General features: G+C 37.1%; 1 long non-coding RNA gene across 4 annotated transcripts in view; it reads right to left on the reverse strand.

Annotated features, from left to right (window-relative positions):
* The window catches only part of LOC112662989 (uncharacterized), a 38,078-nt gene that overhangs the window by 15,234 nt on the left and 8,187 nt on the right, over positions 1-14,657 (reverse strand). For 2 of the 4 annotated variants that reach the window (XR_004807224.2, XR_003138981.2), the window contains exons 3-5: positions 10,660-10,711; positions 10,420-10,546; positions 5,624-5,719 (exon numbers count right to left, since the gene is read on the reverse strand). This is a non-coding gene — a long non-coding RNA (uncharacterized LOC112662989). Of the gene's footprint in view, positions 1-5,623; positions 5,738-10,419; positions 10,547-10,659; positions 10,712-14,657 lie in introns of all 4 variants that reach the window. The other 2 variants (XR_003138982.2, XR_003138983.2) reach the window with 2 other exon arrangements.

The following is a 14,657-nucleotide window of genomic DNA, read 5'->3' on the forward strand; positions in this document are numbered from 1 at the left end:
AAATTTGCTATAACAGGGCATGAGACATTTAACTTGTTTCTTCATTGACCAAAAGTAATATGTACAGACATGCTACATAAAGCAACTTCCTGACATTGTAGGAGGACAAAACACTCATTTTAGAATCAGACCTACTTGAATGAAATCCAAGTTTTCTGCTTACTAGTTGTGTGACCTTCGATAAATTACTCAACCATTTTGAGTCTCTCCAAAAGATTTAGGAACTTGCACAGCATCATAAAAGAAATGAAAGGTAGAGCTGGAACTTGAACTCGGGTCTGCCAAAATTGTCCCTATACTCACACTTCTTCAGTCAAGGGGAAAGTAAAAGTGGATTCTGACAGCCAAAACACGTGAGTTAGTTATTTTATGTTTGGGCCTCAGCTTACTCATTTGCAGAACGGTGAAGTTTGGTCATATGATCTCTTCCAGATCTACAATAGCAAATGAATTTATTGACCGCTCAGTGTGTACCAGACACTATTTAACATGGAAGGCATGCATAAACTTGAATAATACACATTACAAGCTTGGTGTTATCACTGTCTCCTCGTTAAACATAGGAAACAGTGGTTGTGATTACTCACCAAAGATCACACAGCATGTAACTACAGGTTTTGAAGCTATGTGCTCTGTTGTTAGAACCTTCTTCTTAATCACCGCATTTTATTTCTAAAGCTTTTGCCACAGCTTGTATGCTATATTGGTTGAAGTCCATTTGAAATGGGAAATGGTATTAACAGAATGTGCTTTTGAAGTGAAATGCTACTGTAGGCAACAAATGCCTCATGAAGTATCTTAACACATTGTAGGCTCCTGACATGACAAAATTTCAGATCATTTTACAAAGTAACCTTCCTCTTCCTGGAAGGCTGCCTTTCACTTTAAAGGGTCATGGAATCAGAGTCTAAACCTATATTAACAGAAATGTGTAAAGAACAATAAATATGCCTCCTGTGCAGATATCACAGAAAAAGCTAGTATGCAATGGCAATTTCATAAAAACATTATTAGCAGATAAAACAGCACTATGAAATCTAGTGGGATTAATGGATGGGCAGTAAATCTGACAGATCTTGAATGAAGAGAATTTGGATTTAATGTCATTTAGAATTTGCCTACATAGAAACAGAATCCCTCTGATAAATTATACCAATGTTAAGTGGAGTTTACTCTCCCTCTTTCTAGGAAAGGGACAGACAGAGTGCTCTGTAGGCAACTGTGTGTTTTTGTTTTTGTTAGGAGAAAGAGAAAGCAAACGAGATGAGAGAAAAACAGAACAAATTGGTTGTTCCATCTTTAGGCTAACTGACCCTAAATAGTTAATGGCAATGGAAATCCTCTGGTTTTACAAAGGAACAGATTCACTGGTGTTCTTTTAGGGGTAGAGACAGAGCATCTTAAAGACCTCACATAAATTCCCTTATAGATATCCCCAGTTAAAGAAGGCCGAGTCATTACATGGAATTAGAGATATGAGGCAGGTGCTACACACACATAACAAAGTCAGGCAGGAAACTCAACCCTGTATTCTTCTAAGAAAACAATGTTTATTAGCAAAATCCATACGATCAACATCTTAATAGTTTATCATGAATATATTTGGTAATACGTCATTTCTTACTCATACTATACTTTTGGATGTCCAAAAACATATATTAAGATGCTTTATTAATTAATAGGCATCTTCTCAGGTTCTCACTATTTGTAAAGTTTTTTTTTTAAGATTTTATTTATTTATTCATGAGACACAGAGAGAGAGAGAGAAAAGGTTCTCACTATTTGTGACACAGAAGAACACTGCAGAGGCATCAAAATTATATTCATTTTCCCCATTTCCCATCAGTTTCTGGAATTGGAAGAAAAAAATCTATATATTTGTAAGCATATTACTTATAAACACTAACATGAATTATACCATCCCACTTAGGAAATAGGTGCATAACAGGTATTTACCTCAAAGATACAAATGTAGTGATCTAAAGGGGCACCTGCACTCCAGTGTTTATAACAGCAATGTTCACAATAGCCAAATCATAGAAGGATCCCAGATGTCCATCGACAGATGAATGGGTAAAGATGATGTGGTGTTTATATGTATACACACACTGGAATATTACTCAGCCATCAAAAAAATGAAATATTGCCATTTGCAATGATGTGGATGGAACTAGAGGGTATTATGCTAAGTGAAATAACTCAGTCAGAGAAAGATAATTATCATATGATTTCACTCATATGTGGAATTTAAGAAACAAAACATTAGGAGCATAGGGGAAGTGAGGGAAAAATAAAACAAGCTGAAATCAGAGAGGGAGACGAACCATAGGAGACTCTTAATCATAGGAAACAAACTGAAGGTTGCTAGGGGGAGAAAGGGGGAAGATGAGATAACTGGATGATGGATATTAAGGAGGGCACAGGACGCCATGAACACTGGATCTTATAGAAGACTGATGAACCACTGAACTCTACCTCTGAAACCAATAATACACTGCATGTTAATTAATTGAGTTTAAATTTAAAAAAAAAGAAAAAAAGCTACAAACACTAAATTTAAAATTTTCCTAAGGAAAAAAAGATATATTGATAGATAATTATTTGCAATTATAATTATAAGCACTTCAAGCCAGAGGTGCATTTCCTATATGTCTGTAGGGCCAATTGTGTTTTGCATAACAAGTTCTGAGGGGATGTCTGTTTTGGAGTTTTGTTAAGAGGCAGTTCATATGGAATTAAATCCACAATTCAGTGTTTGATTACTCATAATGAGTAACTAAACAGAAGAAAACTCCCAAAGTTTGTATTTTAATAACTTGATTTCGGTAAAACATTATAGATGATATTAACATACATCTAATTCATTGGGCCATACAAAATGTAAATCAATAAGAGAAAATTTTATATACTTCCTCTGACTCCTTCCTGCTCTCACTGCTAGCCAAGTGCATCTCTACTGAGCAGACTTTATAGCATTTCTACTCTAATTAGACTCTATCAATTTCCTCCCACAGTGAAATGACCTTGAAACATAGAAAGCTTTCATTGCTAGCTTAAAAAATGCTTTCTTGTGAGATTTCAAGCCCTTCTTCATTTCTCAGACCTAACATCTTTCCAGCAAGGGCATTCTTAAGAATACTCTTTGGAATGAATAAGCCATAAATAAACATGTCTAACTTCTACCTCTTAAAAAATTAGAATTTCTGAGAAAAATGTTGTTTTTTATCTGAACACTGAATATTTTTTAGAGCGAGCCAGGAGGCAGTTATTATTTTGTCTGCTCTGATTGACCTAATCTAAATTCTCTCAAAACTGATAAGCACAGATAGAGATCAGACATATTATAAAATGTTGGTTTGAAATGAAATCTTCATTTAAAACCATGGTGGAGATAGTATGACCTCAGTGAATCTAAAGACTAAGATTGATTACAGATTCTTTGTAAGTTTCTTAACTCCTGGAAGAATACATTTGTTTTTCAGAAATACAGTATTGTGCTTTGTTGCTAGAGAGACTAACTTTAAAATTCTAAGAGTTGTAAAAGCCAACTGTCCTCTTGTCTTCAAAAGAAATTCACAAATAGATTATTTTCAAGGAATAATTTAAAGAAAACACCCTACATTGTCAAATCTATTTTTTCTGAAATATATAATTTTGGTGTTCCTTTGTAAGGCAGTAAAATAAAATGAGACTGAAAATCTGTTGTATTTATTCATACAAGTATACAATTATTATTGATTAACTTATCAAAACATAGGTGATTGAAAAGCAGACCTTGCTTTGGTTTTATATGATAGTATATGAATATAAGAAATAGTTCTTTCAAAAGAGAACAATGAAATTTTGTTCCCATTTTTCAAAAAGGGACAATGCCATTCTGTTCCCCCACTGGATACACACTAACATGAAGACCATGTGCTTTTGCTGGAACAAGTAATTGAGAAAGAGTTCTCAGTACAGCTTGACACAGGTCCTTGAATTTGAGACACAACAAATGGAAACAGATTGACATCTGCTCTTGGTCAAAAGATTCCAGAAAGCAAAACAAAATACTGGAGTAATTTGTTCCAGCAGGGATATGAAAAGGCCCTGTGTGCCTAGGACTGGAAAGGGAATGAGACCCATCATGTCCCAAATCTTGTAGGCATTTGGAAGGTATGAGGGGAATATCTTAGGTGGCTCCAGCGATTCCATGAAAGTGAAGTGATGGGGAAGATCCAGGCATAATGGGAAGGGTAGAGAGAAAGTACTAATGTTGAGGCTAAAGGGAGACATGCCTGCCCATTTCAGAACACCCTGTGTGGTGGATAAAACCAGGAGAAGCTAAAGGCTGTGTGTGAACACACACACACACACACACACACACACACACACACTTGCAGATGCTACCACTTTAGATGGAAACAGAACTAGAGAAAAGCCTCTTTACCACTGACCAGAGTCTCCATGTAAATTAACAATATCATTAACAGGGGACACTCCATGCTCCTACATACTATTTCTTGTCTAAGAAGATAACATATCTTTAACCTTTTTTTTTTTTTTAATTTTTTTTAATTTATTTATGATAGTCACAGAGAGAGAGAGGCAGAGACACAGGTAGAGGGAGAAGCAGGCTCCATGCACGGGGAGCCTGATGTGGGATTCGATCCCGGGTCTCCAGGATCGCGCCCTGGGCCAAAGGCAGGCGCCAAACCGCTGCGCCACCCAGGGATCCCTTTAACCATCTTTTTAAGATAACAAAACATGAGAACTACCAGGAAGCTTAGAAATAATTTGACTTCGCTTTTTCCTGAATGCCTTACATGTAAAGGTTTTGGATTACAAGATGTAGTAACTGTTTCAAAAAACAAAATAGTTACATTTCTGTAATCAAATAATTCCATTAAACTGTGGATAAACAAAGCTAAAAGGCATTCTTAAATTATTAATTAAAATTTTTTTTTTACTAACATGCTACTATGAATTGGGATCCTCCAAAGTACTGATTATTAAACTGTAATGTACACAGGAATCACCTGAAGATTTTGTAAAAGTGAACTCATACAGGGTGGAGCCTGGGATCATGCATTTCTAACAAATGACCAGGTTATGCTGATCCAGTGTCTGGGAGCTACATTCTGAGCACCAAAGCTCAGAGGGTATTGAATGCAATGGTTATCTATTAATCACCATTTCCCAAATTAAGTTCATCACAAAACTCCTTATAATTATTTTTGTGAACAGTAAGGTTCCCTAGAATGCAATCTGGAAAATATCCATAAATCTAATCTCCTGGTTAAAGCAGAACCTAGTAAATCTCTTTTACACCATGTCTGGTGAGGTTGTAAGTTTGGGTCTAATTCTGGTGAACATATTTTAATTTCCAGTTAGTAGAATCTGAATGAATGAGGTGTTCTGTATAGTTAACTAAAGACAGGTCAACAAGAAACATTACAAGGTTAGAGTGAAAATTTTATATTTTATATTTTATATTTTAAGTAGGTATTTTATTTTTTATCAAATAGGAAAGAGTTAAGCTCTGTTGAGGGCTCATTCTTTTCTCTGATGGAAAATAAATAACTAGTATTCCTCAGGGCAGAAACTAAACTCTAACAAGGAGAAAGAAAGGACATGCTCCTACTTTCTCATCTATGTAGGCATTCTGATTGATCCCTGGGGACTTTGCTTCATCTGGGCAACTTTAATTGGCCTCACTTGGAAATTCTTTTCTCTTCACCTGGAAAAGAAGTCAGATCTTAAAAAAAAAAAGAGACAAAAGTTTGTTTTTTTTTTTTAAAGGAAAAAGGAAATAAAAAGGGAGTGAGAGAGAGAGTGTGGAAAAAAGAAAGGGCAAAGGAGAGGAAGGAAGAGAGATTGAAAGAGAGAAAGTATAGTATGATTGTCATTTTCCTTAGGGAATGTGTACAGCTTCCTGATTCTCCAGAACTAAAGATAAAGGATTATCTTAGGTTCTCTCAGAAAGACTTTTTAAAAAAACAAAACAAAACAAAACAAAACAAAACATATTAATAAAAGGTGGTAGAAGAGGATTATATATTTGGCCTTGTTAATGATGGGTATTCTCTTCTGTATTTTATGGTTTTAGCATCTACATTAGATATATTTTTTCAAAGAATCCCTCTGCTCTTTACTATTAAGTAGAACACTACTACTACTCTACTATTAAGTAGAGTCTTTGTAAAGACCCTTAGGTTCTAAGCTGAAATCCCTTGGCCTCACTGACTCTTCATTTGTACTTTTAATGCCAAAAGGCAAAAAAAAAAAAAAAAAAAAAAAGAGAGAGAGAGAAATGAGCATTAGAAAGAAGTGATCAAGTAGCCATTCTTAGACTCTGTTGATGAGTTTTTTTGCAGAAGGCAAATAAATGTGATTACTTATGAAAAATCTACTGTCCAAAGCACGGATTCTCATCTCTGGGTGCAGAGTAGAATCACCTGGAAAGTGTTTAAATTCATGATGCTCAGGCCACACATGACTTATTAAATCAGAATCTCTGAGTGCGGACCCCAGGCATCAGTGTTTTTTTAAGCCTTCCTGTCCCAATATTATGCATAATCAAGGAGAACAACTGGGAAAGAGATAATATAATTGTATCAGCTATGTATATAAAACATATAATAATAGTGTTAACCATCATTGTAAGGACTTTACATAAATTATTTTGCTCGATCCCTCAAAAGAAGTTTATAAGATACTTATTATCTTTGTTGTGCCCAAGATCGCGAATCCGAGAAACCACCGAGGAGCCGACACCGATGCAAACACACGAGGGTTTATTTACAAGCTCGAGCTTGGGTCCAAGTATACCCGACACAGAGGAGCAGGGACTTGGACCCCGAGGTGGGTTTCAGCTTAGTTTTAAGGGCTGGTCTAGGGGACTTCCAGAAGGGGTGGAGGAATTCCTCAAGTTCTGTTTACATTCTGATATGGGGCCTTCAAGGGCATTGAGCTCTGTTCTTATTCTAATAGGGGCTTCCTGCCCTTGGCTTGGGCTCTGTTTTTATTCTAATATGGGGCTTTCTAGGACGTTAAGCTGTAAGCTGTTTTCTTCCTGTAACTGAAGTAAGGTAAAGTTCAGCTCTTATTCACTGGGGCCTGGGATGGCTGTACTTGTGCTAACGCTGAACTTAAAGTGGAATGGCCTTAATTTTCTCAGCCTCCACAATCTTCATTTTAGAAATTACAAACAGAGGCTGAAAAGGGTTAAATCATGTATCTAAGTTTACACACTTAGCCAACAAGGGTAAGAACCCTAGTCTTGTCTCTCGATATGACATAACCTCTCTCCATAGTTCCTTGTGGCCATTAACTTCAAACAATAATCTGGAAGATGATGTAGGATAATCACCTTGATCTCCCTTGGTAGTTCTCTAAGTGTGACACCCCTGTCTTCACATTTCAACTCTCATGACTATTCAAGTCCCTCACAACTCTTCTGAAAACTCAGTTTTTCCTGAAACATGATGTGTTTTATGAAAAGTCTTCAGCTATTACTGTGACATTGATCCATAACCAGAGATTCTATATGGAAAATTAAATTAGCTAAGGTGTCATTTTAATACTTAAATGATGCCAAGTTTGTATGATCTTAATTTTTAAAAATTTTCTATTCATGAGAGACACAGGAAGAGAGACAGAGACATAGGCAGAGAGAGAAGCAGGCTCCCTGCAGGGATGTGGGATTCAATCCCAGAAACCCGGGATCATGCCCTGAGCTAAAGGCAGATGCTCAATCACTGAGCCATCCAGGTGTCCCCCAAGTTTGTATGGTCTTAATGTTAGTTCATCACTGACTATTTTCCTATATTTCTTCTCCCCAACCTTATACATTAAATACTTTCTTTAAACTTTACAGAAAAATAGTGGCTAAAATATAAACTTTGTACATTGTCAAAGACATTTCTTTAGCCTAGTGATGAACTGAAAGGAATTTTAAAAAATTGATATCAAACCACAAAACTTCATCTCTAATTTTAATCGTTTGAAAATGAGCACCAGAGAAGAATATCAGTATTTATCCTGAAGTGTTAGCTTATTTGAAATACCCTGAAATATCCAGTCTCTGTGCAATTTCTGTGATTAAAGAAAAATCATTCTATTTACCAGGGTTTTAAAATGTAAATGGTCTCTTCTAAAAACCCAAGCAATATTAGCAATATTAGCTTTCGGCTATCCCCCCTAGTATCCTCTAGTGTTTTGTTTTGCAGTCAATTTGTTGTTCAAGTTGTTAACTGACTTTGTTATAAAACTCAGAGCAAACCTCTGCCATCCATCTATTTAAAGACTTAAGGAAAAAGGAAGATACTCCAGAAGTGAACACATTTAGCCAGTGATAGCAGCTCCTGTTGTTTAAACTAGTGTTAACATTACCTTAGCCCTAGGGCAGCAGCTGTAGTCAGCATGGCAGCTAATTGCCTGATTTTAGTTTATGCACCTGTTTATTTACAAACTCCATGGCCATGTAGGGATGGTGACTAGAAGTGTGCCAGAAGTGAATTTTCCCTTTTGGCTTCCTCAACTGTTTTTTTCTTTCCTGCTGTTAGCTACTTCATCATCAACCTGGATTCCCAGCCCAACGACTTAGCAGGTATTCACTTAACATTTGGCCCTGGCCTTGATCTGCCTTGGCCAAAGGGTTCAGTTGTGAGAAATAATGGCCAAGACATGTATCAAAGTTGTTTTTAAGCTATCTTAAACAAAACCCCATTTGCTAAGAGTTGAAATACACCTGTGTTGAAAATAGGGATTCTTCACCACTACATTATACACCTTCTGCCATAGGGTTCTGCTGAGCATCCCTGAACCTTTTTCTCTGTGGCTGACTAGTGACTGAAGGAGAGAAAGGTAATGGGATAACCCCATTATCAAGCACGGATGAATAACTGAAACCCTGGTACATTTCCTAAGGAAAAAAGAAAACAAAGTTTCAGAAGGTATAAAAGTCAACCAGTAGATCCACCTGACTGCATTTTCCTAGAGTCCTGGACCCTGGGTGAGAACATCAACGGAAAGGCTTCACAAATGTGTGACACGTGCAGTTGCGCAGGATCCTCACAAGCTTAATGTCCTGCTGCAGCCATCTTGAAATTCTTAATAACTTTTGAGCAAGGGGCCCTACATTTTCACTTTGCACAGGTCCCAAAATCATATAGCTGAGTACAAAGAGCGCTAAACTATCTCTGGAATAATTCACAGATACAGTGTCAGTTCACTCAGGTTTCAACACTGTTAGTCCTTATAAGAGTGAGTGGAACAGATGGCACAGGAGGTAGAAAAATATAAAAACAGAAACAAATACATCCTTGCTACCACTGACCTATCTGATGCCTATGTTCACATTCGGGTTCTGAAGGTCGGATGGTGGTATTATTGGGCACAACACTGCAAATGTGTCAGTCTTGAGGTCATGTCAGTCTAAATTTAGAAACTGAATATCATCGAATTGGGTATCTTTTGCCAAAAGGAGCGATGACCCTCAGGCTTCCCTAGTTTTTTTCCTATTACCCCTAGACCCTTTCAACTTCCCACTGGGGTCCCCCAGAGCCCTCAAACTCTCCCCAGACCCTCCTTCCATTGACCCAATGCTCTGGAGTACTTACAGAACCTCTAGATTCATCCTCTTCCCCCACAGGCTCCCTCAGGCTCTCTAAGGCTCACTCAGGACCCTCCAGGCTCCTGTAGCCTCCTTCATAGCTGCTCAGCTCCCCACTAGCTACCCCAAGTTCCCTGAAGGCTGCAAAATTTCCTCAGTCTTCTCTGGGCCCCAGGAGCCCCAGCCCCTCAGCACCTCCTACTGTTTGGTGCCCCAGGCTCTCTTCCTATATGAAACTCTATAGATTCTCTCCAGGTGAGGTGTCCCAGGTAGGGCAGGGAAGTCCTTCGGCTTATTAACAAGGGAATGACTACTGACAGCTTCCTGTTTCCCCCAAGAGTTGTTGACTGTGGAGGAAGACAGTTAAAAAGAAGGGGTCACCATTTCTTAGGGCTTATTTAGGCTTGGGATATGGAACAAAAAAGGTTAGGGGGCTGTTGAGGAATTATGGGCTTTCAGACGCAATATGGGCTCATTGTTGCCCAGATGGGGTGTGTTTTTTTGAATCCCCAGGAGATCTTTCTCATGGAACAAGGTGTTGAGGAGTTGGGGATGGAAGGGGATCTGGTCAGAAAATCTTCAAGAGACCTATATTTAGACTTTTGATATTTTCTTCCCAAACATTTTGTCAATTATGGGTATGTTAATATGTTTAACACAAACACTTAAATACAGCTTAATTGCTGTGACCCAAATTTGTCATTTCTTCATTTATAAAGATCTGCTGGAAACCTCAAAGTTGGAAACTGCAGAATTTTTTGGCCATTCTCCACATCTGAGGGACTCCATCAGCAAATTCCAGTGCTTAATTACCACTAACTTACCTGTAAGAGCACCAGCTCTCTCCACTCACTCATTTAGTCTTCCTTTCAGCAGAGAAGTCCTGAGAACACATTGTCAGCAACAGTAATAAGGACAAGAAAGGGTGCTGTCATCTTTCCACACATGGCACTGTGGTTGAGACATGCAATTAGATGCTGTATTGAGAATGATGATAAGGGGTGCACAGGGCTTGCTGGGAGCACTTAGGAAGGGCAACCCAGATTTGGGGTATCATGTCTTACCACAAAAGAAAGAGATGCCAACTGAGTCTGAGATCTGAAGTCTGAGAGCTTCCTGGTGGAATAGAGAGGGACAATTACAAGTGAGAGAAAAAGACTATGCATGATTCATAGTCAAGAGAGAGCATCACACTTTCATAAGATGAATTGTTCATTATACCTTGACCTTGGATATTGGTTGGTTGGGAGGTGAGAAAAAATTGGGATAGGGTGTCATATGGCTTTATTTGAGGCCAGTACCAAATGTATTTCTTTTTTCTTTTTTTTTAATTTTTATTTATTTATGATAGTCACACACACACACAAAGAGAGAGAGAGAGAGGCAGAGACACAGGCAGAGGGAGAAGCAGGCTCCATGTACTGGGACCCCGACGTGGGATTCGATCCCGGGTCTCCAGGATCGTGCCCTGGGCCAAAGGCAGGCACTAAACTGCTGCGCCACCCAGGGATCCCCCAAATGTATTTCATTTTAAGCCGGGAAATGAAAATAATCTCAACCCTTCAGCAACCAACTCTGTACTCAGAATCCTAATTGTAAAGATTAACAACCATGAAATAATAAAGTGGGCTATTTTTACCCGATCATTCGTAGAGGCATACTGCATGCCTGCTTGGGGATAGAAACGATGCTAACTGTTGGAGGATCACAATGATGAGCAAAGAAGTCTTGCCTCCCACCCTCATGCTATTGCAATGCAGGTAGCTTCTGGGCCAAGTGACAATGGAGGAAAATTGAAGCCCTCTCAATGTCTTAGTGTTGATTGCCCCAGCTGGCTGTTAGTAGCCAATTTTGCTCCTCTCTATTGGACAGATCAATGGAAACCAGAACTTCTGCCTTAGTTACCGTAGTTCAGAATAAACTGAAGAACAAATGGCATTCCCTGCTGCCTTTTTCAGTCTAAAGAAAAATTTCCAGTGCTGGAGAACAGCTAAATGATTCCTTTTGTGTTTGTGTGATTGTGGACAGCAGTGACCAAAGCTGTGAAATCAAGCCAGAGGGAAAGAGGCAGACTCACCAGTGGACTAACAAAACATTCGCAGTGGGTGCAGATCACATGGCATATTTTCAGCACGAAATGAAATCCTTATATCCCACCCAATAGGGAATTTTATCTAATTCCTGAAGTGTTCAGTCTCTCATTTCTTTTGATCAAACTTTGACAGTTTAACTTTGGTAGAAGGATACTTGCTACCTTCTGTTTTTTTTTTTTCAAAATATACTTCTCCTTGGGTCACTAATTGAAAAGGATCACTGGATAAACAACAACTTTTCTATACTTGTATGGATTTTTACTGTAGTTATAACTATTCATTAAAATACACCAACTTAGGGATCCCTGGATGGCTCAGTGGTTTAGTGCCTGCCTTTGGCCCGGGGCGTGGTCCTGGGGTCTCCAGATCGAGTCCCACATTGGGCTCCCTGCATGGAGCCTGCTTCTCTCTCTGCCTCTCTTTCTCTCTCTCTCTCTGTCTCTCATGAATAAATAAATAAATAATCTTTAAAAGCATAAACTTATCACAAGCTCAACTTATCAATATTTATATAAAAAAATACACCAACTTAAAGAGAGTTCTACTTATTTAATATAGGGAAAATACTTCTAGGGATACACAGTGTAATGATACATGAGGTAATGTCGGAGCCTTGGATTTCAAAGAAATCTTTTCAGACTTTTGAAAAAGAGAAAAACTATTACATGAATATGTAAAGAGACTAGTAACGGAATCATAAATACAAAAGACTTTTGGGATTCCAAGTTTCAAAATTCTATTTTCATTATGATTTCGGTGCTAACCCAAAGCAATCTAGGTATGGATGTACACATGTGCATTTATGTGTATGTGTGTGTTTGTGTTCTGAGTGCAACTCTTTCTCAAATTGTAAATACTAAGCCTTTTCATTCTAAGTGGGACAGTGGAGGAAATTGTCTGACAAGTTGAGGGAGAAATGTATTTCATCTTAAAAAAAAAACAAAACGAAACTCAGAGGTTTCCATCTTTACACTCAGAGTATATAAACCTGGATTTCAAAAACAAATTATCCACAATTTGCTTTGCTTGAGTTACCAGGATATTGAGAGAGGAGAAAAAATTAAACTGGATCTTACTGCTATTTATTAATATTTCAGATACTGGGGGAAAATATTTTGATCCAAATCTTACTGCTATATCTTGATTTTCTAGTGAGTGGACTTAATGTTGCATTGATAAAGTGTTTTAAGTTTTCCACTTACAAAACTACATGTATGCAGCATATTCATCATTATTTTCAAGAAATGATTCTTTTAGTAATAAATAACACAATTATGTTAATAATAACTGGTATTGACTTCTATAAATGAACTACTCATTTTAATTCTAATATATCATCTTAGTTACCCAGAGAACTGAATCTTAGGGTCTGCAAAAATGGAAACATTTTTTGAAAATCCATTCTGAGAATATTTGCAACATGTCATACAGTCCAGATAAGTCAGCTCCTGAAAAGCCGTATATAGAAATACCAGCTCTTTATTAGGTAGGGTCTCCTAATGAAAACTTTCTACCCTTTACTATATTTCTTCAATAAAGACATTTATCAAGAAAGAGTTTTCCAATTGTTTACTACATTAACTAAGATTGACAATATACAAATATACGTTCATATCTGTGTGTGTGTGTGTGTGTGTGTGTATATAGTCTGTTGTGTTTATTTGACATACAGAAAAATAAGTTAAGAATATATTTCATTGAGTTTTGGTCAGTATGTGTATGTGTATTATTGTATTGCTAATTTGTGCCTGGTTACTTTTGCTTAATATAATATTTATTTATTTAAAAGATTTATTTATTTATTATTTATGATAGACACAGAGAGAGAGAGAGAGAGGCAGAGACACAGGAGGGAGAAGCAAGCTCCATGCCGGGAGCCCTATGTGGGACTCAATCTGGGACTCCAGGATCGGGCCCTGGGCCAAAGGCAGGTGCCAAACTGCTGAGCCACCCAGGGATCCCCTTACATAATATTTAAAAAACTGTTCCATATTGCATGGCAGAGAAACATTTTCCCTATTTTCCTGAATAGTTTCCTATTTAATTAATATACAATAATTTATCTATTATATTGATAGTAATTTGGGATGTTTTAAACGTTGATCTTTTATGAATGAGACTCTTATCCCTTTTCTTAACTGTGATCTGAGCAAAGATTCTCATTTTAATGAAGTTTGATCTATCAAAATATTTGCATTGCTATTGTTTACAGAAATCTTTAGTCTCAGCATACACTACAATTATGAAAATATACTTCCACATTTTCTTCTAGAAGCTTTATAGGTTTAGCTTTAATGTTTAGGTTTATAGTTTATAATTTATTTTTCTGCATGGTGTGAAGTAAGATTTAGGATTCTCTCCCTCCCACCTCCCATAGAAGTTGCTTTGGCATCAACTTTTGAAAAAAACTTTTCATTTAAAGTTTTTATTTAATTGCATTGACGTGTCAAAAATCAGTTTACCATATGTATGTGTCAATTTCAGCACATATTAAATTAGGCATCTTTGATTTATTTGTGTAACCTTATGTGAACACCAATCTGTAATAATTGCAGATTCAAATGAGTCCTGAAATCATAAGCCCTTCAGGTTTGTACTATTTCTTCAACATTGTGTCAGATATTCCAGGTTCTTCAGGCCTTTACATAATTGCTGGCATAAACCTGTTCATTGCCAAACAAAACAAAACAACATTTGTATTGGGTTATATTGATTCTGTAAATCAACCTGAGGAGAATCAGTATCTTAATATTTTATCTTCTAACTCATATCCAGGGAGATTCTCAATCCTGTAATCATTTTGTCTATCAGTAATATTTTATAGTTTTCTGTAAAATATTTTCTTGTATATGTTTCATTACATTTATTCTGGTATTTTTGTTTATTTTTTGTTGTTATTTTAAATGGTATTTTGAAATTTTCATTTCCTAATCGTTCCTAATTGTTCGCTGACTCTGTGTATATGTGTG

Source organism: Canis lupus, chromosome 20, assembly GCF_003254725.2.
Source record: "Canis lupus dingo isolate Sandy chromosome 20, ASM325472v2, whole genome shotgun sequence".
Classification (NCBI taxonomy): Eukaryota; Metazoa; Chordata; class Mammalia; order Carnivora; family Canidae; genus Canis; species Canis lupus.